This window comes from Rhipicephalus microplus, chromosome X (assembly GCF_043290135.1).
Source record: "Rhipicephalus microplus isolate Deutch F79 chromosome X, USDA_Rmic, whole genome shotgun sequence".
NCBI classification, from domain to species: domain Eukaryota; kingdom Metazoa; phylum Arthropoda; class Arachnida; order Ixodida; family Ixodidae; genus Rhipicephalus; species Rhipicephalus microplus.
The window spans coordinates 191,845,210-191,868,207 of record NC_134710.1 but is presented as its reverse complement, the minus strand read 5'-3'; the positions used below and the strand labels follow the sequence as shown (position 1 = coordinate 191,868,207).

At 46.0% G+C, this 22,998-nt stretch overlaps 1 protein-coding gene across 1 annotated transcript in view; it reads left to right on the top strand.

The window, feature by feature from the left end:
• LOC119177337 (tachykinin-like peptides receptor 99D) overlaps nt 1-22,998 on the top strand; it is a 479,365-nt gene that overhangs the window by 137,342 nt on the left and 319,025 nt on the right. The gene's annotated exons all lie outside the window — the stretch shown is intronic.

Here is a 22,998-nt window from a genome sequence, read left to right as displayed (position 1 = left end):
TATTATTATTATTATTATTATTATTATTATTATTATTATTATTATTATTATTATTATTATTATTATTATTATTATTATTAGACTTGCATACACCGATACACAAGGACATAACGAAAATTGGAGAGAGATTGTTAGCAGCCCCGCCATAACTAAAGATGCGAAATCCACCGTTAGGCCTTCACAAACAATTTTATTATCCATCCTGATTTCTTTTTTGGAACATATCATTAAAGGTGACGCCGTTATGTTCGGCTGGCTGCATACAGTGCTCCGCTTTCACGTGTTCTTGGCCCGTTACCGGGCCCCACCCATGTCTGGACAAGCTCACCATTCCTTCTAGAAGACTTACGGGACACGCCGACACCATCCGGGCCCTGGTCCGACTCCAGGCTGGCCCTCCAGGCCCCTTCAAAAGTACGAAGTGGCGCGGCGCCGCGCTTACCCTAACGCGCCGCGCCTGCACCTGCGCGATGCAGCGTCCCGCTCAGCACTCTACACACACGACAACTGACGCCCTGTCGGTAAGCCCAGCCTCCTCCGGTCGTACCGCTGATACAGCCGTGCCTCCGCTGTCAACATCTGGCAATGCCACCAGCCCCGATCCGACAACAATACAGCAGCAGGCAGCGTTCCTTAACAGTGCGTACGGTCCAGCAACGTGCAACGCTGGTGGCGTCTCTGCTACTCCCAGCTTGATAGCCACGCAAACGCCGGAGCCCGAGAGCCGTAATGCAGCGTGGGTGTTGCAATCAACCACGCCTGCTGCTCTTCCCACCGTATCTGCGTCTGGCCTACCCATTGGAAATTCCGAGTCTGTCGACAAGCGCATTTTGACGAGCATCGTTCCTTCCATCGCCGAAGTTTTGCCTTCCATCACTGCAGCTGATGACTTATCGACGGAAATGGACTTCATGGCGTCGCAGGTCAACGAAGACAATACGCCATCCCTTGAAGGCAGCTGGAACACCGTTAGTGCCAATCGAAAACATGCTTCGACCGCCCGCCCCCACTTCGAGCTCATCACCGTCGGAATCCAACTTCCACTCGGAACACTCACGCCCAAACTCTCTATGACCTGCTTTCTACCATCATAGCCATCGCAAATCTTTCTCCCAAGACTAGTGCAGAGGTCACCCTTTAGGCCAAACCTGCTCAGAGTCTTGTGTTTCTAAAAACGCACTCGCCCCTCACTGCCCACCTCCTGCTGTCCCTTACAAGTCTGGAACTTAATGGTAAGCCCTATGCCCCCAGTCTTCCAATGTCATGTCTTGGCGTCATACACAACGTCGGTGGTCCCTTCACACCATCTCAGCTCTTGCATAACCTCGAATCCTTTACTTCAGACATACTAGCTGCACGTATGATGGGCTTTACTTCATTCGTCCTCATAACATTTGCTGGAACCATCATCCCTCGGTTTGTGTATTCAAAACGCGTCTCTTTCCGATGCCGTCCACACAAACCTAAGCCTCCTACTTGCACTCGGTGCCTTGCTATAGGGCACCATGCTCATCAATGCCTCCAACACAGCGTTCCGGCCAAGTGCCGCTGCTGTGCATCTCCTCTACCAGCAGATCCCGATGCTCACGTTTGCCACCAACCCTGGCGCATCCATTGCCAAGTCAACACCCACTCATCTCTCGACTCCACCCGCCCCTACCTTCTAGCTAAGCAACGCGATTGCGCCAAAGCAGCTTTTCTCCGTCGCACAGCCATGCGCCGAGCCACTTAGCCTTCGCCGCCCTCCTCTTCAGCGCATGAGTTCCTTTCACCTCCCGCAACATCTCCCCCAGGCTCATACGCCGCTAAGGTTAAGGGCACACCTCCCATGTGCATTTCTTCATCAAACACACCTTCACCATCATTGAGTAACGAGAGCCGCTCCTTCGATCTGCGACTGGCTATGTTGGAGCGCAACCAGCGCGAGCAACAACGCGTCTCAGATGAGCTACAACAAAAAATACTCGCACTGACACCGACACTCGCAACTACCACATCCTTTCTCACCTCTCAACTCACGGAGCTGAATAAGCAACTCGCCACACTCACCGCCCCTACCTCCAGCTCCCATGTAACCAAATTGGCCGACATGGTAGAAACCACCACCACTGCGCATCACGCTCGTTTGGTCCAGCTGAAAAATTCAATTGTCCGAATTCTTACGACCCTCGAAACCCAATCCAAGCAACTGGAATCTTTCACTTATATGCTTAACTCTCTGCAAGAGTCGCTCACCCGGCAAAAAAGAAGGAACGCGCACGCGCAGGCGCTTCCTCTACTTCAAAGACCTAGAAGGTGCGTGAAAAGGACCTGGAGATTTTGCAGTGGAACTGCCGCAACTTTAGTCATAATAGTACCCCTCTCCACCAATATCTTCTCACCCGCCCCACATTACCCCATTTTCTTTTTATGCAAGAGACTCGGACGGCCCTTGCCGTCCCGAGCTACCATGCATATCACGCTACGACGGGAACGCCACTTGCGTCCATTTATGTACGCAGTGACGTTCTCGTTGAACCACTAGACGTACCCTCCCCCCTCCTGAAATATTTAGTTGGTGTGGTCTATTACCAACCATCTACCCGTATTTCTCTCGCTCCGGTGTCCTTTTACAACTTTCCTGTCACGTCCTCTTTGTTTAGTGCTCTTGGCAAATTCCTGCACTCCCTTCCATCGACCACCCATATCCTCTTTTGGGGTGACTTTAATGCTCCTCATAGGCTCTGGCGTTACCCCCAAACACTCAAACCAGGTTGCCTTCTACACTGCCTCGCCCAGGAACACCATCTCAACCTTCTTAATACCCCTGACACCCCTACTCAAGCGCGCACTGTTTCACAGCGCTCCACTACACCGGATCTCACTTTCTCTTGGAGTTCTCTTCATTTTCACTGGCAGGTGTCCGCTTCTTTAAAACTTACGACGACTGGACGTTGCGGATCTCCGCAGCAATGACATCCTGTAGCCGCCGTGCTCATTTTCAACTCCCCATTCCTGATCCTGATCCTCACTTCCTTCGTTTATGGCAACGTCATCAACGTTTGAAACGCTCCCACCGCTCCCAGCCACACAACGTCCAACTTTCCTCCCGCATTGATGCTCTGCGGGCTGAAATTATCGCTTACGGCACTTCCCTCGAGCACTCTCGTTGGAACATGCTGTGTGACAGCCTTGACTCCACACTGCACTCGCGCTCTACATGGTCTCTGTTTAGGTCTCTCTTAGGTACCAAGCCTGCCGTTGCTCCCACCCTAGCTAAAGCTCGTATCGTACTATCTCCTACTGTATTTAATATGGCTATGGCTCCCCTTGCCTCCCAACTGTCCCAAATACCTGACCTCAACCATATTTTTTATGCAGACGACATCACTCTCTAGTGTACGTCTGGATGTGCCGGCCACGTGCAGGATACCTTGCTACGTGGCCTGGACCTTATCGCTTCCTTTCTCGCTACTGTTGGTCTATCCCCTGCACCGGAGAAATATGTACTACTTTTGCTAAACCGGTCTGCTTACCAACGCTCCCACAACACCCTCATCTCCCTACATCTTTCTTGCTCTCTCATCCCCACTGTTCAGCAATGCAAAGTTTTTGGCTTCCCTTTGCACGCGACAAACAACGCGCAGGCCCTACATCACGCTGTGAGGACCTGCCACTCGGTGACTCACCTCCTGCGACGCATTGTCACTCAGCAGTCGAGGCTCCACGAGGCTCATGCGTGCCGCGTTGCACATGCGCTCGCCCTTAAGAAGTTCTTGTACTTTGTACCGCATACGTTCAATTCACCGAAACGCAACTCAACACACTCGAAAGAGCTCTATTAGGCCTCTAAAAGGCAGCTCTAAACCTCCCTGTCACTACCTCTACCACGAAGCTCTTTGCACAGGCCTCTTCCACCCATTACGTTCTCTTATTTCTCTGCACCGCGACTCTCAGATTTCCCGTCTTTCTCTCACTCGTCAAGGCCAACGGCTATTAGCCCAAGCCGGTATCCCTCGCATTCCCGCTTCCATTCCCACCTTGCCTTCTGCCGCTAGCACCACTGCTTCTAACCTTCGCATCCTTCCCCTCCCATCCAATATGTCCTCCGTTCTTCACGCCGGCCGGCGTCATGCGGCAGCACAACATCATTCTCCTCAAGTGCCCACACGGATGCCTCATACATGGCTCCTCGGGGCTCGTGTGCCTACGTTATCTACCATACACACCTTTCGGCACCTAACACGCACTCCAGCGGGCCATATTTGCACCCGCCAAATGTACTTTGCTCGAGGTCCTGTCCATGGTCCACGCCACGCAGTCATTTTCCTCCCTCCCTTCTCTCCCCGAGAACATGATTTGCTCTAACTCTCACGCCGCCATCCGGCACATACAGAACAACACGTTGCCCCCTTCTCTTCAACAGGAGGTCGAGTGAGCGGCCTCTGCTATTCAACCCTCCACTGTCTTCTTCCGCTGGGTTCCTGAGCATTCAGGTATTAACGGCAATGAGCTAGCTCATCAGCTTGCCCGCGATATATTGCACCGGGCGCCGTTCATTCCATGGCTCACACCTTCGGAAGACCGTGAGAGCTCCACGAATAACGATGGGCGGATCTCCTTGCGTCACACTATCAAGGAAGTATATCTGCAGCTCTGGCTCGACGAGTGTCTTTACCCTCCCCCTCATTCATCCCTCACTGCGCTCGAAGCTCGAACACTACGGCACATCCAAATGAACTGCCTGTTAACCCCCTGTCACTTTTTTCTTTATAAATATAGGTTTGACCTCTGCTGTCCTAATTGCCCCTCCGCGTATGCCGACCTGTCACACTTCCTGTTTTACTGCCCAACTCGTCAGCAATCCAGCTATTACCTTCCCCCATCCCTTTCCATCACCTCCTGGCTCGACTGGATCGGCGCCGAAGAAAAGAACAGCGTCGACTGGTCGCACAGGCGGTCGAAATGCTCGGCCAGTAAATTGTGGCTGAATAAAAGTCTATTACTACTACTGCTTGGAACATATCGGCCAAGATATCACACGCCTCAAATTTTAGTTATACAAAGCCGTCTGGACAAAAGAAACGTTCACATTATAACCTGCGTATTATCAGTAATAGCAAGAACTCAATTAAAAGTAGCTTGGTTATATTTTCCCAAACAGTTCAAAACTAACGTCCCTTCCCCTATTCAAAGCTCTAATAACAATTTCCTGCAAAATACGCCAATAAAGAGTCATAGTGAGGTATGCTTTATAAAGTGAACAAAAATATCGAACTGGGATCTTCTCTTCTATTCTCTATTAGCCGTTTACTCTTTGCTTTCCAAGTTTTGTGCCCATTTTTATAGCAGAATTTCAGCATTATTCTAACTCAGCGTAAACATAATCAATAAGCTCAGCAATTACTTCGATGGATTCACTCTCAGTATGTTCAGCCCTCACTGCAAATGAGGTTCCGGAGTTTTAAATGCTATGGTATTATTGGTTCCACTGCACATAAGCTTGATCAAGTTAGTTTTGATTTCAAGGCAAAATGGCTTATTATGAAAGAAATGACACATTCTTCAGCTGTGTCATCATTGAATCGCCTGGTGATTCAGGTTGTGCCGGCATTCGAATTCAATTTAGCGGCTAGATTAGGAGAAAAATGACGTCAGATCAATTTGCCGCACCATTATGAACGACCATAATAGATTTTTGCTATTTCAATCATCAGTAGAATAGTAAGATATGTCCATCACTAGCAACTGATCCCTATCTATTTTTTACCTACACAAAGCTAATCTGGCAGCTCCCCCTAATTGTTCTTCTTGAGGAGTACATGAGACAACGCAACACTATCTCTTTTTTTCTAAGAGGAACAGAAACGTAACTTGCACAAAATTACTTTTGCTGCAATTTTCTGTATCTTTAGGTTAGATCTCAATGCACAAAATTTTCCCTTTGACGGCGTCGTCTCTTGACTACAGTGGCTGGTGATTGCTGATGCATTACGGCAATGTCCTACAGGTTCAAAAATATTTACCAACAACTGGCCAGGACGGGTGATTAAATTACAGTGGAAAAGAAAAAAAACGTAATTTATGGTGACAGGTGACAGCTTGCTTTTCGTGATCTGAGTAAGATTTATATTTGTAAATCGCGTTCAAAAGGAGCCGAAACCGTTATGTTCACCCCTAGCGCAAGACCCATGAACAACAAGTATAAGGTCCTAATCTATTTGCTGTGTTTGTTTAAAGAACACCAAAATAAGGGCGTAGTTTTTAATATCTATGGTATTTCTCATTTTGGTTTCTCTCTATGCGGCTTATAAAGTAAAAGAAGTAGAGAGCATGAAAAGCGGTGCTGCTTTCAGTGCCTCTGCAGGCAAACGAAGGCAGTGGCACCTGCGCGTGGCCGTGCGGAGTTTTCAGGGTAGCTCGATTCGCGTAGAAGCACGCGAGCTTGTGAATGCGATCGCTGCGGTACGCGAAATTATTTACCAATCTGCATTCTCTAGGCGTGCACCTGGTGGTAGTAATGGTCTGTCAGATTCATTGCAACTGCTATCATCCGACAAAGCATGTCACTCTGGCGCTACTTGATAGCGCCCAAATTTCGCGCTTGCATGTGACCCAAAATTCGTTCCTGTAACCCTCAAGAGTTCTCAAGCGATGACATACCGAAGCACTCCAACTGCGACCACACGTGAAGTACCATGCATGAATTGTCGATCGCATGTAATTCTGTTCTTTTGTTTTCGAAGACTTTGCTTCGCTTGACTTAGCTAAATTCGAAAAAACGACCCATGAACGGTCAAAAGTACTTTCATAAGAAGCCCCCAAAAGTGCTGCAACTCTTGTAAAATAATGGAGCACGCTATAAAGCAGTGGTCGCGGAACTGCAGGCTTGACAAACAAAGCATTAGGCGTTTGTACTGAGGGCTCCACTTTTCATCACTGCTGGCGTTACACTGGCGTTTAATCAATATTGCGATCACATCCACTGTTTGCAGGATGTCTCCTTTAGACTGCATAATCACCACAAATTAAACGAAATCTGATTGTAAATGTTCTACGGCGTTTTCGTGTTACCATTCCGTGTTTACAAGCTCTGACCGGTAAGCTTTCTATTGTATTCAAGAAAACGAGTAGCATAAACATTGGTTGTGGGATCTTTAGTTTATAAGGTCTGCTTTTTTAAATTCGTTTTTTCTCCAAATTTTCGCATTTATTCCTTCAAATATGTTTTTGTACTCAATTATTAATTTCCCGTACTTCTGTCCTATTTATTCAAAAATCGAATAATAATTTCATAACTTCTTTTCAAAACTAACTGGTCCTTGACCGGTTCCCAGTGGGGGTATGAGCCACAGTTCTGAGTGCCTACTCTAGTCTACTCTACTTTGGGAGGCATCTTTTCTAGTTTGTCGGCTAGATATTGCAGAAACACTCAATAATACTATAACTCCAGACTAACGTTATTTATTCTTTGAGGCCACCCATGCGAAATCGCTCAGCAACGTACAGGCCTCAAAGAGACCATTTTCGCAGGCATCTCCAGGAATTACCGTTACTTGAGTTTTTGCACCCTGCTGAAATGAACGGCCGTTGCGCCAGTGTACTTCAAATATTTCACCTCATCATTGCTTGAACTTGGCCCTGCACACACATCTTCAATCATGCGTGCCGCCGCAACTGTACAACAAAAACAACAACAACCACAAAAAAATAATAACGATGATGATTTTTATGTCCTAAAATCACGATATCATTTCCAGGAACGCCGTACTGGAGAGCTAGGTAAACTTCGATCACCCAGGGTTTTTGACCGTGCACCAAAATATAACTACACGGGCCACAGAGATTTTGAGTTTCATGAAAAAAAAACGGTTGCCGCGGCCAGGATTTGGTCCCACGACCTTCTGGTCAGCTGTAGAGTACTGCAGAACTGTGAGAGTTCGGATTCACTGTTAGGGATTAGAACATACAGTATTTCGCGATTGTCTCACTTTCGCGTGACAGCAAAAGACGGAGACTTCTGCATGGGCTGGCTGACGTTAGAGTTGTAGCCTTGGCAGAAACTAGTATTTCTCCAGGATCTGATAGGCTATTTTCCTAATCCGTGAGTGCTCTTCCTTGCAGTGCATATTAGCTCAAGTAATAGAGGCACTGTTGCTCCATGTGGAGATGAGGTTAAAGGAGCACGTGCTGGGGTTTATCTATTATGCATGTTTATGGCAGGAGACCTGCTGAGTCTACATTTAACGCGCCATAGCGCAAACAAACTGCGCTTGAACACGATGTGTGCAGACGTTATTAACTGGTATAAATTGCAAGCTCAACTATATATATATATATATATATATATATATATATATATGCAGCCAAGCTGACTACAAACTTTTTGAACGAATATGCATCACCCACACCACTTCATCCTTTTGTGCTTTTGAACCGTAAGAATCACTCGTATTAATAATGAATAATTTGATTTTTAGGGTAAGTCACACAAAGAAATTGTTTAAGTAGCGAACTACTGATAACTTACCTAAAGAGACCCATTGGTGTCTTCGGGAACGGGGTTCTCAACAATGTAATCCTAGTCATGACCATTTTATTTAGAGTATGAATCTTGGCACATCCATCAAGTATGTGTGAAACAGCGTATATATTAAGACTTTCTGTCGATGGCTTCTAGCACAGCTTACCTTTTTATCACAAACCACAGTGGCCGTTTTCGGTCATTCTGGAAACAACATCCGCACCATGCTCCTGTTGCGAATTCTCGCCATTGCCATATCACGAAATAGGTAGTGTATACACTACAATAAAATACTAACGCAATATAGCAAGTACGCACCTATGCTTTGCCGACTCTGAACCACTGCACGATAGAAAAAAAGGTGGGCCAGCGGAGGTTTATGCTGTTAGTGTGAACGGAAAGAAGCAGGCAAGGGCATTTCTGCCTACTTTTCGCGCGGTCTGCCACCTGCCCACTCTGTAATCACTGGGGTGGGCTTGGAGGTGGACGCCGTAGGCGATGAAGACCAAAGCGAGTTCATTTCTGCATCTATGAAGTTGGGTCGCAGACAGCTTTAGGCCCGTTTTACTAGCGGGCTGTATTATAGCATCGCTCACCTCGCACGCATGCGCACCATCGAAGGGATGGTGTTAGGCATGGGGGTATCAGTGGACGTTATAGATTAAATAGAAAGCTTGATTCAACAAATTCGATTATTTGAAAGACGAATATGGATTAAAATTGATCGATGAATTGTTTACCTTTGTTATAATTATCAGTTATTCATTCATCAGTTTTACCATCTCTACTTCTTTCTTTTTTGTTTCTATGCCTCGCATTCCGTATAATTTTCTTGTTTCTAGTTTTTCTCTCTCACTCTTTACTCCTTCTTTTATCCATCCGAATTATTTCATTCCACATCAAACAAGCCAGCGCAATCCGAAGGTGTGCGCAAGTCACACGTGCTCGGGGAGCGAAGAAGATAAATAAAGTGATGAACAGAAGAGCTCGCGCTGGCGTGACGATGAAAGTTTCTGTGAAGGTGAATGAAGGGTTTGCAGAGCATTAACAGCTACACTGTTAAAACCGCAAACACAGGCAACGGTGATCCACCCGCTCCAGGTGCGAGCCAGGAGAAAGAGAGAAAGAGAGAGAGAGATGAAAACATTTATTGTTAAAAAAAGAGTTTGGGGGGATATCATGACCCCGCTACATGGTCGGCGTCCCTAGTCCGGGGCACCGCATGACGAGGCCCCGACTCGCACTCAGGTCACCAGAGTTCGTTGAGACTCTAGCGAAGAGCAGTTGAGGAGGGTTGTGTCCCATGCCTCTCGGGAAGGAGTATAGAAGAAGGGGGCAGATGGGAATTTTTCGCACATGCCCACACCATATGAAAGATGTCACAGGTCTCTTTACAGTGTAGGCACCGCCCAACCGTGTTCGGGTCGAAGTGTTTGATAATTGCAGGACAGAGTCGAATATACCTGTCTGCAGATGCCTTAAAGTTCGCCCATCTGCTTTACTCCGCCGCTTTGCAGGAGCTGGGAAAAGGCGGTGAGTGTCGCGACAATAGAAAATAATTTCTTTAAACAGCAGAAGCGGTGTATTGGCCTCCGAGTCTTAAGAGCTGAGGTGAGGAGCCCGGTAGGTAAGTGCTCAGGCAGCCGCGTCAGCAGCCTCATTATCCCGTAAACCCTGATGGTTAGGAGTCCAAATTATGCGTTTTGGGGTTGGATAAGCGACGGCCCGTCTTAGAATATGGCTAGCTAAGAAGGATATCTCTCCTGCTAGGTAGTGGGCAAGCGTCTTTTTCGAATCCGTTATTATTATATTAGAATAGCAATCCGTGGCTACTTCCTCAGCCCACTCTGACCTTCGTGCTCTGAAGGAAAGCCTGTTGACGTGCATTCCCTGGTAAACTACAGCGGCCATGTAAACTCTCTTGGGCGTCGGTCCTGCTATGTCTACGTAGTATACAACAGGTTGGAAACCGTTTTGTCTTTCAAGTGTACGAGCCCGCGCTTGTTGCCTGCTTTCATACGTATGCGTGTCATTTTTAGTGGGAAGGGGAGACACCCAAAGCATTTGGCACCAAAGTTCTGAAATACGCTCCGCCTCCTCTGGAGTGCAAGTGTCTCTAATGTTTAAGCGGTTGAGCAGGCGGCGCCCGGGGGGCATGTACATAATCTGTGTATAATGATTTATGACGTGTGCCTCCAGCAACTCCTGGTAAAAGTTGAGCACACCCAACGCCCTGAGTTGTGCGTTGGAGGTAGCCAACGGGAGATCCAGAGCTGTCTTTGTAGCCTTGCGGATAATAGCGTCAATTCTTTTGTGTTCTTGCTTGTTAGAGTGAAGGTGTGGCACGGAGTGGAGGATCTGGCTGGTCACCAAGGCATGTACGAGCCCAAGCGCGTCCCTGCCTCGCAAACCCCCCAGCATGTTGGCAACACGGGGGTTCATGCACCCTACCTGTTCGCCTACTCTCTTGAGTTTCCCAATAGTAGAGTCTGGTTTAAGTCTGTGGTGAACGAAAAAGCCCAGGATCTGGATATCCTCCACCTCTCTGTTGGGAACACCAGACAGAGGGATGTGCATACCTGTGTTATCGTTTGGATTCGTTCTGACATGCAGAAGCTCCGATTTAGTAGGAGCACACTGGATCCCACAGTAGTTGGCATATGCCTGCACTATGAATGCGGACCGCTGAAGGCGGTCCTGCATTTCCCCAGGGCTCCCCTCAGGGGTCCAAATTGTAATGTCATCAGCATATACAGCGTGTTGAGTGTCTTCCATCCGAACCAGTTGGCTTGGGAGGCGCATCATAGCTTTGTTGAACAGGAGTGGCGATAACACCGCTCCCTGAAGGGTGCCCCGGGTTCCCACCATGTACGGGCCATATTCATCATCCTCGATTCGAAGAAAGGCCCGGCGCTTAGAGGGTAAATTTCTCACATAATCGAAAGCCCTAGCTACGCAATCGGTGGAACTCAAGTTGGCAAGGATGCTACTGTGTTTAACATTATCGAGAGCCCTCTTCCGATCAAGGGCGAGCCATGATTCACCATGCGCGATTACCCATTTGCAAAACATGTGGTAGAGAAGCTACACGGTAGCGAGAGGTTCGGTGAAGACGCCTTATATATGTCCCTAATATTGCAACATCTTTGTGCGTTTAACGAAGCGTTATGTAGACATATTTCATGTCTGTAAACAGGGGTATACGCGTCGTCGGCATAATGGAGTCCTTGTAGCGAAGTCGTGGCATGTAGGCTCCGCCCAGCGCAAACATCGCCACCGCCCTTTATGATCACTTGACAACTGGCACAGCAGCCTTAAGCTCGCTAGAGAGTCCAGGATCTCTAGGACTCATAAGCTCGCTCGGGAGTCTTAGCTTTTATGCGACCGTGTAGCCTAACATTGGCGGACTACAAAAAACTCAGTGGGTAGCCCGCTCTTTTTCAAGACTCTTTTTTCTAGTAACTGGCTAAATATTTTAATTAAATTTTTTGTAAGCTACACACAAAATTGTTAAAGTTAGTCGTTAATTTTAAGCGCCTTCCTTTAACCGGAAATTGGGAAAAAAAAAACATCTTACGTTTACATAACTTAAAAAAACAGGCTTTCTACTTCGGTGTTAGCGAGTGATAATTAAAGTGACTGAAAGTTTCTTGGAAGCAACATGTGCTTTTGCTATTGCAATCTTGAAACCGATCTGAAAAGGCGAATACCAGTTCATTTGGTTACCACTGCTGACGCACTTAGGAAGGTAACTTTGCTTTGAAAGTGTTGGACTTAGAGAATACATTAGAATGAAGAACTTGGGAGAGAAATCATGTATTGCTTAGCATAACTGTAGTATGAATAAAATAGGTACCAGGTACTTAATAAAGTAGAAAGTGAGTGTACTAGTGCAGATGTATCTTTTATAAATAGCCTGGCAGGAACTTCTTTTCGCGAGCTCACTTGCCGCACACATTTTAAAAAAATGTGCAGGTGTTCATTTCTAGATAGAGAAAAGCGGCAAACAATTTGGAGCCACAACGAGAAATGTTAGACTCGTCCGTCATTTTTTAGCTATACAACGTTGTTGTGTCAAAATTTTTTAAGATCATGCGTGAAATAGTTTTCAGTACTTGCAGTTACTGGTGTAAGCCATATTCAGCTGATATTCAAACACTCAGGAGCCTCAAGGTTTTATGCAGTGGTCTACAAGGTCCCAGGTCTGAAATTTTGAGTGACGAAATAGAGAGTGGTGATAATTAGGAATTGCAGTGATCACGGCCTATCAATACCACCTATCTCAGAATATCAGTGAAACCAGTGAGGAGGTAAACAAGCATAAGAGAACAGAGGAGCGCAGAAAAAAGCCACTTCAACGAAAGGAAAGAGGAATGTTCGAATAAAACCCACCATTATGAAATTACAACACATATGAGGTCATTCGAGGCCAATGGGATGGTGTGCCGGTTTCAGTACATTCATCCAGAAGTTCGTAGGTGTGCTTAGGGTCAGATGTAGATTTTGGACTGGGCATGAATAACAAAAAGCATTCTGAACTTTTGAATTAAGCGCTTACAGCAAGCCTACAAAATAATGCTGTACAAGACTATAAGACCTGGATAAGCTTTGAAGAGAAATAAACTTGGAGTGAAATTAAGTTCTGGAAGAGACTTAAAAATATGCCATGTAATGCGTTGTTGCAAAGCAATATTCAGTAAAAAGGAACATGCGCGTACTTGCTGTGTAAAGCTAGCCACTAGCTTGCGTGGAGCCTTTGATTTTAAGAATGACATGGGCAAATTCTACATTTCCGCCTTAGAGATCAGTACAAGGTGATTTTGCGATTGGTGGGTAAAAACATGAAGTAATTTTTTTTTAATTTATAGATGTTTTAAACAAAAAATGTTTAGTCTGGCTTATCTAGCCAGACTTGTCTGGCCTTTCGCATGCACCAGAAAATACAGGCAATCAGTCGAATTACAAATTTGAACTTGGTGGCACACAGGCCACCACCATCACAACCACCCCCACCACTCCACACACACGCACGCTAGAAACAATTATCGGCCCATCCATGCATGTGTAACCGAAATTCTTGGTGGCTCTTGGAACCCCTTAGCAATCCAGAATTGACCTTCAAGACTGACCTATTAACCTTCTGCTCTCCCATTCGAACCAAACATGGGCACTGTTAGCAACCGCGTTCTACTAAGGATTAGATTATTCAGTGTATACACTGATTTAAGTTCGCGCCATAGGAACTATGGCCCCTATGGTGCGAGTTTGAAAGCACTTTGGCACCGCTGCATGTGAGCTAATGGACCTCGCTTGGCGATGAACTAAAGCATACCTAGTTTTAATATGCTAGACGTTTTATATCGTGGCCGAATTCGTGAGAATCTTTTAACGCTAATAGAAGATAAAAAAGTGACAAATAAAACGGAAAATTCTGACCCTTCATTACTGTTTTGCAAAGCTTACTTAAACCTTCTAGCTCACCTTCCAGAAAACACTTGTAACATTTATATAACGAAGACGAAAAAGGAGGAAGACGAGAGGGAAGAGGGAACAAAAAGAACAAGCAGTAGATGGAGGTTTGACTCCCGTGACGCTCCAGTTGCACGGCTTCCCCACCATTGGGCTTTCCGGCGAAGGCAGCTGAAGAGAACGGTGGCTGTTTTTTTACGAGCTCTGTCGTGCAAACAGCGGGGGCGCTTCTAGGGACCACTGTCCCCAGCGACCACGGGGTCGGTCCAGGCTCCGCAGGTGAGGGCCTCCTTTACGGTCCCATTACTGGCTCAGGCGTGTAAAGCAACACAGTTCGACGAAACACTGCCTGGCAGTGACGCGCCATGGCTTCCAAGGAAGTTGCTTGTCGGAGTTTCAGCCTAATTTGTTTTCTTGTTTTGCTCGTCTTCTTAGTCGCTCGAAAAAGGCCGCAACACTAACTTTGCTCCATGTGTGCTTTCTTTCCTTTCTGCCCTCCTTTCTTACTTAGAGCTAAGTTGATTGAGTCTGCTACATAAAGTATACGACTTTTGTTGGCCGTGTAGTCATTGGGAGATGCTGTTTGCGTGCTGTTTCGACGACGGGAGCAACAAAAGAAGAGAAATAGCTACAATAACAAAGAACGAGTATATGGTGTTGCAGTCATAAGACTCTCGGAATTTTAGCAATAAGCGCTCAAGAAATAGGTCGTGGACGCTTTGTAGTTTCGGGAGAAACATTTTAAGGCTGAACTCACACAAGCCCGCTGGGACAGCGTAGCGTGACGATACTGCATTGTAAATTTTTTACGCGCGTCACTAGCCGCAAGGCAATGTGCATGCAGCGCACCGAAGGGACTCGCCAAAGCCGGAACTGATATTTCGTTTTAAAAAAAAAGAAGTAACGCCAATGTCAGATTACTGTAGCTGGACCCTGAAAAATCTGTTGGGCGTAGCTATATGCACGTGTTGCTTTACGTTGCTTCAAGACAATTTAATTTCATCATAAGTTTATTCCTTGAGTTTACATGCCGCTAGCAGTGATCAAAGCATGCTACAGCTTCCACTGGCAAGTTGTTAAGTTAGGAAAAGCTCTTTTTTGTGCAAGCTGTAAGCTATATCAGTCTATCGTAATTTTTAGATATTTTTGCTGATCATGCCCACGACCAGTTATATCGCACAGATTACCGCTGTGATATAAGGAAGACATCTTACTATTGCCGTATTTTACACTCTTGGGGAATCCGCTGAAATTTTCTTTACATAATTTCCGACCAATCCTACCCACATGTCATAGAGTTTTCATGTCACACAGTGTACATTTTTGCAGGCGTAACTTGAAAACGTGTATTACCGAAAGGCATTTGGTAAAAATGTTTCCCTTGTGTATAGAACCTAATAAATTTCCTTGTCTGTGTGTCTGTCCTTGAAATTGTAAGTATTAGCAAATTACCTATCGCTTAAACATTGAATAATGATATGTGGGGTTTAACGTACTAAAACCATTGTATGAATATGAGAGACATGGTAGTTCAGGGCTCTATGAATTTCGACCACCTGGAGTTCTTTAACATGCCCCCAAATCTGAGCACACGGACCTACAGCATTTTCGCCTCCACTAAAATTGCAGCCGCCTCAACCGGGATTCGATCCCATGACCTGCGGATGAGCAGCCTAGTACCTTAGCAACCAGACCACCACGGCGAGAAGCTTATGCTTTAAAGTTTTCCACTTGTTTCTAGTTGTTTTCTTGTTCAAAGACATGATATAATAATCAATCCCTATACGTGAAACGCAGCCTATTTATCTTTCGGTCCACCACTCGGAATCTCGCAGCCTCGCATAACTTATAATAGTCACGTTACTGTATTGAAGAAGGGAAAAAGATCAAGAGGGGATCATCTGAAAGTCTTCACTGAAATTGAAGTCGGGAATGACGAGCAAGTTTCAACAACGATACTTTGGACGAAAGAAAATAGTAGTGCAGGGTTTTTCGCCTTGGGAAATAATCGCGGTTCTGCGTAACTATGTACTGCGCAGTCGGCTTCTTGCAAAAAAAAAAGAGAATGAGCTAATGTCGTTCCACAGCATGATCTGTTTTCGAGCCTTATCAATGACGTGGTTCATCAGTAAAAGTGGACACAAGTCAAACAAGAGTGATATAGAGTAACAGACTGTCCTAAAATGAAACCAGCAAATGAAGTAAGTCGTACAATAGCTGCCTATGGTTGATCATGCCCGACAACTGGAGCTATTTGACAGTGAGGTACAGGAAGAGACAGGCATAAAAAGGCGCAAAGCAAGTATATGACTTGGAGACAGCTTTAGCCTGTGTCGAAGCATAATCAGTGAGCGACACACACGCTGTGGTAACCTACCACAAACACGCTTGCGCTCAATTTTCACGAGTTGACCCTCAACGGAGAGCAAAATGACGCAAACATAGTGGGGATAAAACGCAAGGCCACGTGGACGACACGACCCCCCTTTGCTGTTCGAGTATCGGTTGCCTTTTTTGAAAAATTACATGTATATGCTGTGAATCTTGCTACTGTGTTCGTAGGCGATGGGTGTAGACCACCACGGACATCTGATAAGTCTGGCTGCGTCAGGTGCAGCCACGTCCAAGAAGTGGATGCGTTCTTACAGCAACTTGGACAGAAAGGACACTCATGTCATCTCACTGACAAAGAAGAGCCGGAGGGCCGTCTGACGACGACCTCAAACTTGCATCAAGGCGAAAAGTGAAGAGACTAAAGGCCACGACCTCTTCATCTTCGGGTACATTTAATGGAAATGTTGCAACGGGGACTAGTGGCCACCATCATTATTTCGGCTCTTGCATTTCCCAACAGAAACATGAACAGCCTGAGCAGAAGTGCAAATTAGGGTAGTTGCAAGCATTCATTGTAGACGTAGCGCAGGAAACGTGGATGGAAAAGAGAACCACACGGGACAGGCGCTAAACATGAACTGATCTTTAATCACATAAATCGCGCGTTGTTTGTCGCTGTCCTTGCGTGTGATTTGTTTCATTAAAAACCAATTGAAGTTGAGCGCATGTCCTCTGTGGTTCTTTTCTTTTCAGCATGAGCAGGTAATCTGTTTTGGTATTACTTAAGGAAATGCGCGACGTCACAAAGCTAAATGGAATCAAGTTCTGCTCCTATATTTCTGTGGGCTCTAACGTTGTCACCAGGGTCCTTCATGACGCAGCCGCTGCCATTCCCTGTTCCCACTTGGATGCACTCGTCAAGCCAGCCAGTGAAGTCAGTGAAGCTTGATCACTAAAGTTGTTCGTTAGGATTCACGCTAATTTAAAAATTAGGAGTAACTCTCTTCCCTCCTATATATCCCGCTTGATATCCTATACAACCTTTTGCAGAGAAATCACAACAGTGACACCTTATATGAAGATGGGTCACGTGAGAAGTGTGTGTGAGAAGACAGTGTCTTGTCACTGTGATGAAACCCATACTCCGAACAAATGCAAACCTACAATTCGCAAACGTTCAACTGGTAATGGATCTCACAAAGCCTCGTCGAAAAGGATCCCGGATCTTCAAAGAGCAATAAATGCACTGAAAGAACTGGTGAGAGACCAACGCATCATGGGGGTGTCAAAATGATCAGAGAGAGGTGTCATCGTCACCGAAAGTCGTGAAAGAGAGTGAATGCCTTTGCATATGCAATGCCCCTCCAACCCAGGCGGCCGGTACGAATGAAAATGCAGAATGCCATAGAAAGCGCGGCTGTGACAGGTTCAGCTGGCCAACGTTGCCGATGCCACAGCTACACGGTTCGGCGGTGCGCGTTATATTCAGGACCCCAAGAAGAGCAGTGGTATTGCCAAGGCAACTTGGCCTGCTTTTCCAAAACCTCAGCCACATGCAAGTTTTTTTTGTGCGATTCGGCAACCGTGAACTCTGAATCTCCGATTGTGAAACTGTCTGACGGCGACAAAAAAAAATAATTACAGTTTTTTGGTTTTTGTTAGAGACCTTTCGTGTGCTCATCAGTAAGCTCAAGTCAACATTTTCTCAGTCTGCGCAGATGATTTAGATCCAGCACTTTTATTCTTCTGTAGGCAACATGGCTCCTATACTACTGTCATTGGAATATTAGATCATGACGTCAGACACGTGGTGACTCTTACAGTTAAACGTGATCTATCTCTCAGATTCCCTATCTAGTTTTGATGTTAGAATAGTTCTACAAATCAGATTCCCTCGATGGCAATTTGTGATCTCAACGTACAAACTGCCATCAAACTGTCAACATGTAAACCAATGTCTTTTTTTTTCTCGATGTGCACGGAGAGTAAAAGTTTTGTTAACATCATACGCACTTTACGCATTGTGCGCTTCTCTCTATTCTTCTGTTCTTTCATTTCTAATTGCCTACGCCTGGCGTATCATAGAGCCGAAGGTGCGCCTGTTCACCTCTCTGTCTTTCCTTCCTCTCCTCGTCATTGTCAAGTTTAATTTTGTTCAGCGCTGCACCCGAACAAACTATTCCAAATCAGTGCGCTTGGTGGAAGTTATATTAGATGACTGTAAAATGCCCTGGTGATATTTTGCAGGTTGAGTTGCCAAAGAGAAAGTGTACAACGTGAATTCGAGACAAAGTACGAACGAAAACACGAGTGGCCGCAGTTCCAGCCAATGGCTCTTCGCTGAAAGTGCAAGCACTTTTGAATTGACCAAAAAAAAAATGGTGCTGCAAAGACGGTCGAGCCGTGCTACTTTACCCGAAAATTTGACAGATACTGTGAACAGGTATTCAGTTTGCGCTACCATTTGCATTGGAAGTATGACTCGATGCACGCGAGAACAATTGGCTGTAAACAAACACACTACTTGAACACCTTTGTTGGTCCAAAACCTTATTCTTGCTTTCGTATGATTTCCATTCATTCGTAATTTAGGCTCACGTTGACCTCTATGGTAGCAGTTCACCATGTGTACCATGAAAATTGTAGATGAACAGCCATTTGCATCCAATTTACGTAATAAAACCTTATTTACATTGAGTTCCCACTAAATTAAAACCTTCAGGTATTGAAAGAGAGACAGCTTTCAGAGAAAAGAGAAAAAGAAAGAGTAAATGGTATGCATACAAAGCATTCAGCACATCGAAAATGTCAAGCAACATCTATACGGACTTTCAGCTAAGTGCGATTCACCGCATGGAGAAGGAAATATGAAAAAAAACTGCTCGCTCGACAAAGCTACACGCACAAATCTTAATTGTACTCCTTTTATGCACTATACTCAGTCACTGCTGATCACAGCTCTATCTAAGGAAGGGCTATCTCCATGACAACGCTGGTAAATACAGGTTTATTTTGTATTGTAATAGATCATAACAAATTCAGTAAATAAAATAAAGTTGTGCCAGAGGCTGCACTCTTCACATTTCTTCTAGACTTCGGCGCACGTTAAAGAGCACCAGGTGGTCCAAACTTCCGGAGTCCTCCATTACAGCGTCTTTGATAAACATGTCGTAGTTTAGGAACAATAAAACCCCATAATTATTATTACTCTAGGCTGAGCTCTTCAATATACAATGTTTTGCATTGTGTTTCCTTACGTGTCTTTTTCGTGCGTATGTGCTTCCATGTGCGCAATTCATAAAATTATTTCAAACATTCACAAAAACGTGCAGATGAGCACCATCAAGCCAGTTAATAACACCGCTTATTCAATGAAAAGTTTGAACAGTGCAGCTTAGTCTATGAGAGCACATTTTGCCGTATTGTCGCAGGGTCGTGACATGGCTGAAGGCAGGAGACAAAATGGTCATATCAAACTTTATTTGGGCGACCCAATGCCCGGTAAACGGAAAGTCGGGTTACGGTAGCACACTTGCACAGATAGCGGCGAATGCAGTGTCAGCCGTCGATCAACTGACAAGTGGCAAAGCGTGTCGGCATTTATACACTCGCCATCGAACCTTCTAGCTTTATCTCTAGTGGTGATGTAGATTCCAGAATAATCTGAAATGCGCACGAAGTGGGTGCAATCTCATCAAAACAATATACTGCAGCCCTGAAACTTCTCGAACACTGTACGCGTGGTTTGCGCTGAGGATCGCGCACAGATTATACCGGGGTGATAAGAAAACTTGCAAGAACATGGCATTGCCCCCCTCAAAAAAAGGTATCGTCGCAATGCTTTAACAGAAGATAAAAGTGCAATAATATTGTAATAAAATACAAATAATAAAGCACGATACAGCAATAACAACAGCAACAACAAAATACAATTTTTAGGTTCGTTAACGTTCATGAAACGGCTTGAGGTGCGTGACATGGATGACTTCAGGTCGGGATCGGCGCCGTTCACAGTTCGTAATGCCGTCGAGGACAACCTCGTATAGTCGAGTGGGCCGAGACGTTGTACTACCTTGTATGGTGCGAAGTACCGTCGCAGAAGTTTTTCAGTGAGTCCACGTCGGCGCATCGGCGTCCATACCCAAACATGTTCACCAGGCTGGCATTCCACGAAGCGTCGCCGAAGATTGTAACGGTGGCGGTGGGTTGTCTGCTGATTTGTGAAGCGCAGGCGGACGAATTTATGAGCTTCTTCAGCGCGCTTAAAACAAAGGGTGACCTCAAAATTTTCTTTGCCAGCGACGTTGGGCAGCATTGCGCTGAGCCTTGCTGCCGGAATCTGTCCGTAGACGAACTTGTACGGTTGCATCTGCGTCGTTTCCTGCATGGCCGTGTTGTATGCGAAGGTCACGTACGGAAGGATGGCGTCCCACGTCTTGTGTTCGACGTCAACGTACATGGCCAGAATTTCGGCGATTGTCTAGTTTAGCCGCTCGGTCAGACCATTGGTCTGTGGGTGGTAGGCGGTGGTGTCGCATGCAGTGGCTTGTCTGGATATGTCTCAAGATCGCTTGAGTCAAATCGGCAGTAAAGGCCATACCTCTATCGGTGATTACAGCTTCTGGGGCCCCATGACGAAGGACAATGTTCTAGCGTTATCGCTGGTGGCAACGTCAATTCCAGAATAATCTGAAATGCGCACGAAGTGGGTGCAATCTCAACAAAACGATATACTGCAGCCCTGAAGCTTCTCGAACACTGTAGGCGCGGTTTGCGATGAGGATCGCGTCCAGAGTATACCGGGGTGATAAGAAAACTTGAGGAAGGAACGTGGTAGTATGATCACAAAAATAAAATGAACAACATAGTTCAGACCCGTGCACTTAGCTATCCAGAATTTCAACAATTCACCTAAGCGTCTAAACAACACCAAATATATACTTTTCGAGATGCTACAGAAAAGGCTGCACGATCACTTCTCAACCAGCCACTTCACCCTGCTGCTCACAGTTCATGGATATGGGCATGTGCGAATTTCTTGTATTATTTTATTAACCTTAAGTTTTATTTGCCGCTTTATTACGTACAGCGTCCCGCCCCGCCGCGGTGGTCTAGTGGCTAAGGTACTCGGCTGCTGACCCGCAGGTCGCGGGATCGAATCCCGGCTGCGGCGGCTGCATTTCCTATGGAGGCGGAAATGTTGTAGGCCCGTGTGCTCAGATTTGGGCGCACGTTAAAGAACCCCAGGTGGTCGAAATTTCCGAAGCCCTCCACTACGGCGTCTCTCATAATCATATGGTGGTTTTGGTTTTGGGACGTTAAACCCCACATATCATTACGTACAGCATCCCTTCGTTTCCAGCTGTTTTTTTTTTTTTTTGTGTGTGTGTGTGTGTGTGTGTGCGCGCAAGGATAATCATTTATAGCTGATTCTGTAAACAACGAGGTTTTCAATTGAGTGACATCTGAAGCTGAAAAGCAGTGTGACAGTTTAAGTACGTAACGCGGAGCACAACCCAGGCAAACTATATGCTCTGGTGAGACACCCCTTGCGATACGTTGGCGCACTCAGTTGATTGTTGTGACCCCTCCCTCTCTCAATTTCTGTCCACGCCAGCCCCCTCCTTGCATACCTTTCTGCACCTCATTTGGTCTTGCCCTATGCATGGTATTGGTCTACTTGTGACCAAGCAATGGTGTCGTTTTGGTGTTGACGCCATCTCATGACGTCCTCAGGTGACATTGATGTTTTGTTACATTACTTTTTGTGCCACTCGCGCTCTCGACGATGCTGGAAGCCCTATTTCTTAACCCACCAATAAATGGATACTTGCGATGGCAATCGCAGAAAACAGCGCAGGCAATAAAACAACTCCTGCACACAACTAGCCGTTTAAGTGCACGTTAAAGAACACACGACGGTCAATGTTTCCGGAGCCCTCTACTACAGCGTTTCTCATTATAACGTGGTTTTGGGACGCAACGCCCCAAGAGTAATTGACACTTAGCATGCCGATCTCACCTATCCTACGTTTTCACGGAAAATCTCTCACACCTGTAACGCTCGAGGTCACGTGTCGCGAGCAGCAACTTTTACATGACGTCATACCACCATCACTATATTTAAACTAAAAGGAAAGATGCCAGCCAAGATGGATGCCATGACGTTGCACAACTATTGCTGTTTTGCCAGTCATCATCCCGTGTCACTGGAAGTGGGCCAGTAAACCGCACAATGCCACGTCACGGTTCTCATGCATTTTTCCGAGCATCACTACTGCCAAAGCCAGGATTGACAGTGACGTGCCGATATACAATTGTTGCCATTTCTGATTAGGTTATGTGACTGCTATAATAGTTGAGGTGCAAGCACGGAGTCTCGTTTTCGCGAGGCATGCACGTCCCAACCTATTCGCACAACCTCGGTTCACATGCTCGAAGCCACAATAAAAAGCTCCCCTGCCGCGGTGGTCTAGTGGCTAAGGTACTCGGCTGCTGAACCGCAGGTCGCGGAATCAAATCCCTGCTGTGGCGGCTGCATTTCCGATGGAGGCGGAAATGCTGTAGGCCCGTGTACTCAGATTTAGGTGCACGTTAAAGTATCCCAGCTGGTCGAAATTTCCGGAGCCCTCCACTACGGCGTCTCTCATAATCATAAGGTGGTTTTGGGACGTTAAACCCCAAAAATCAAT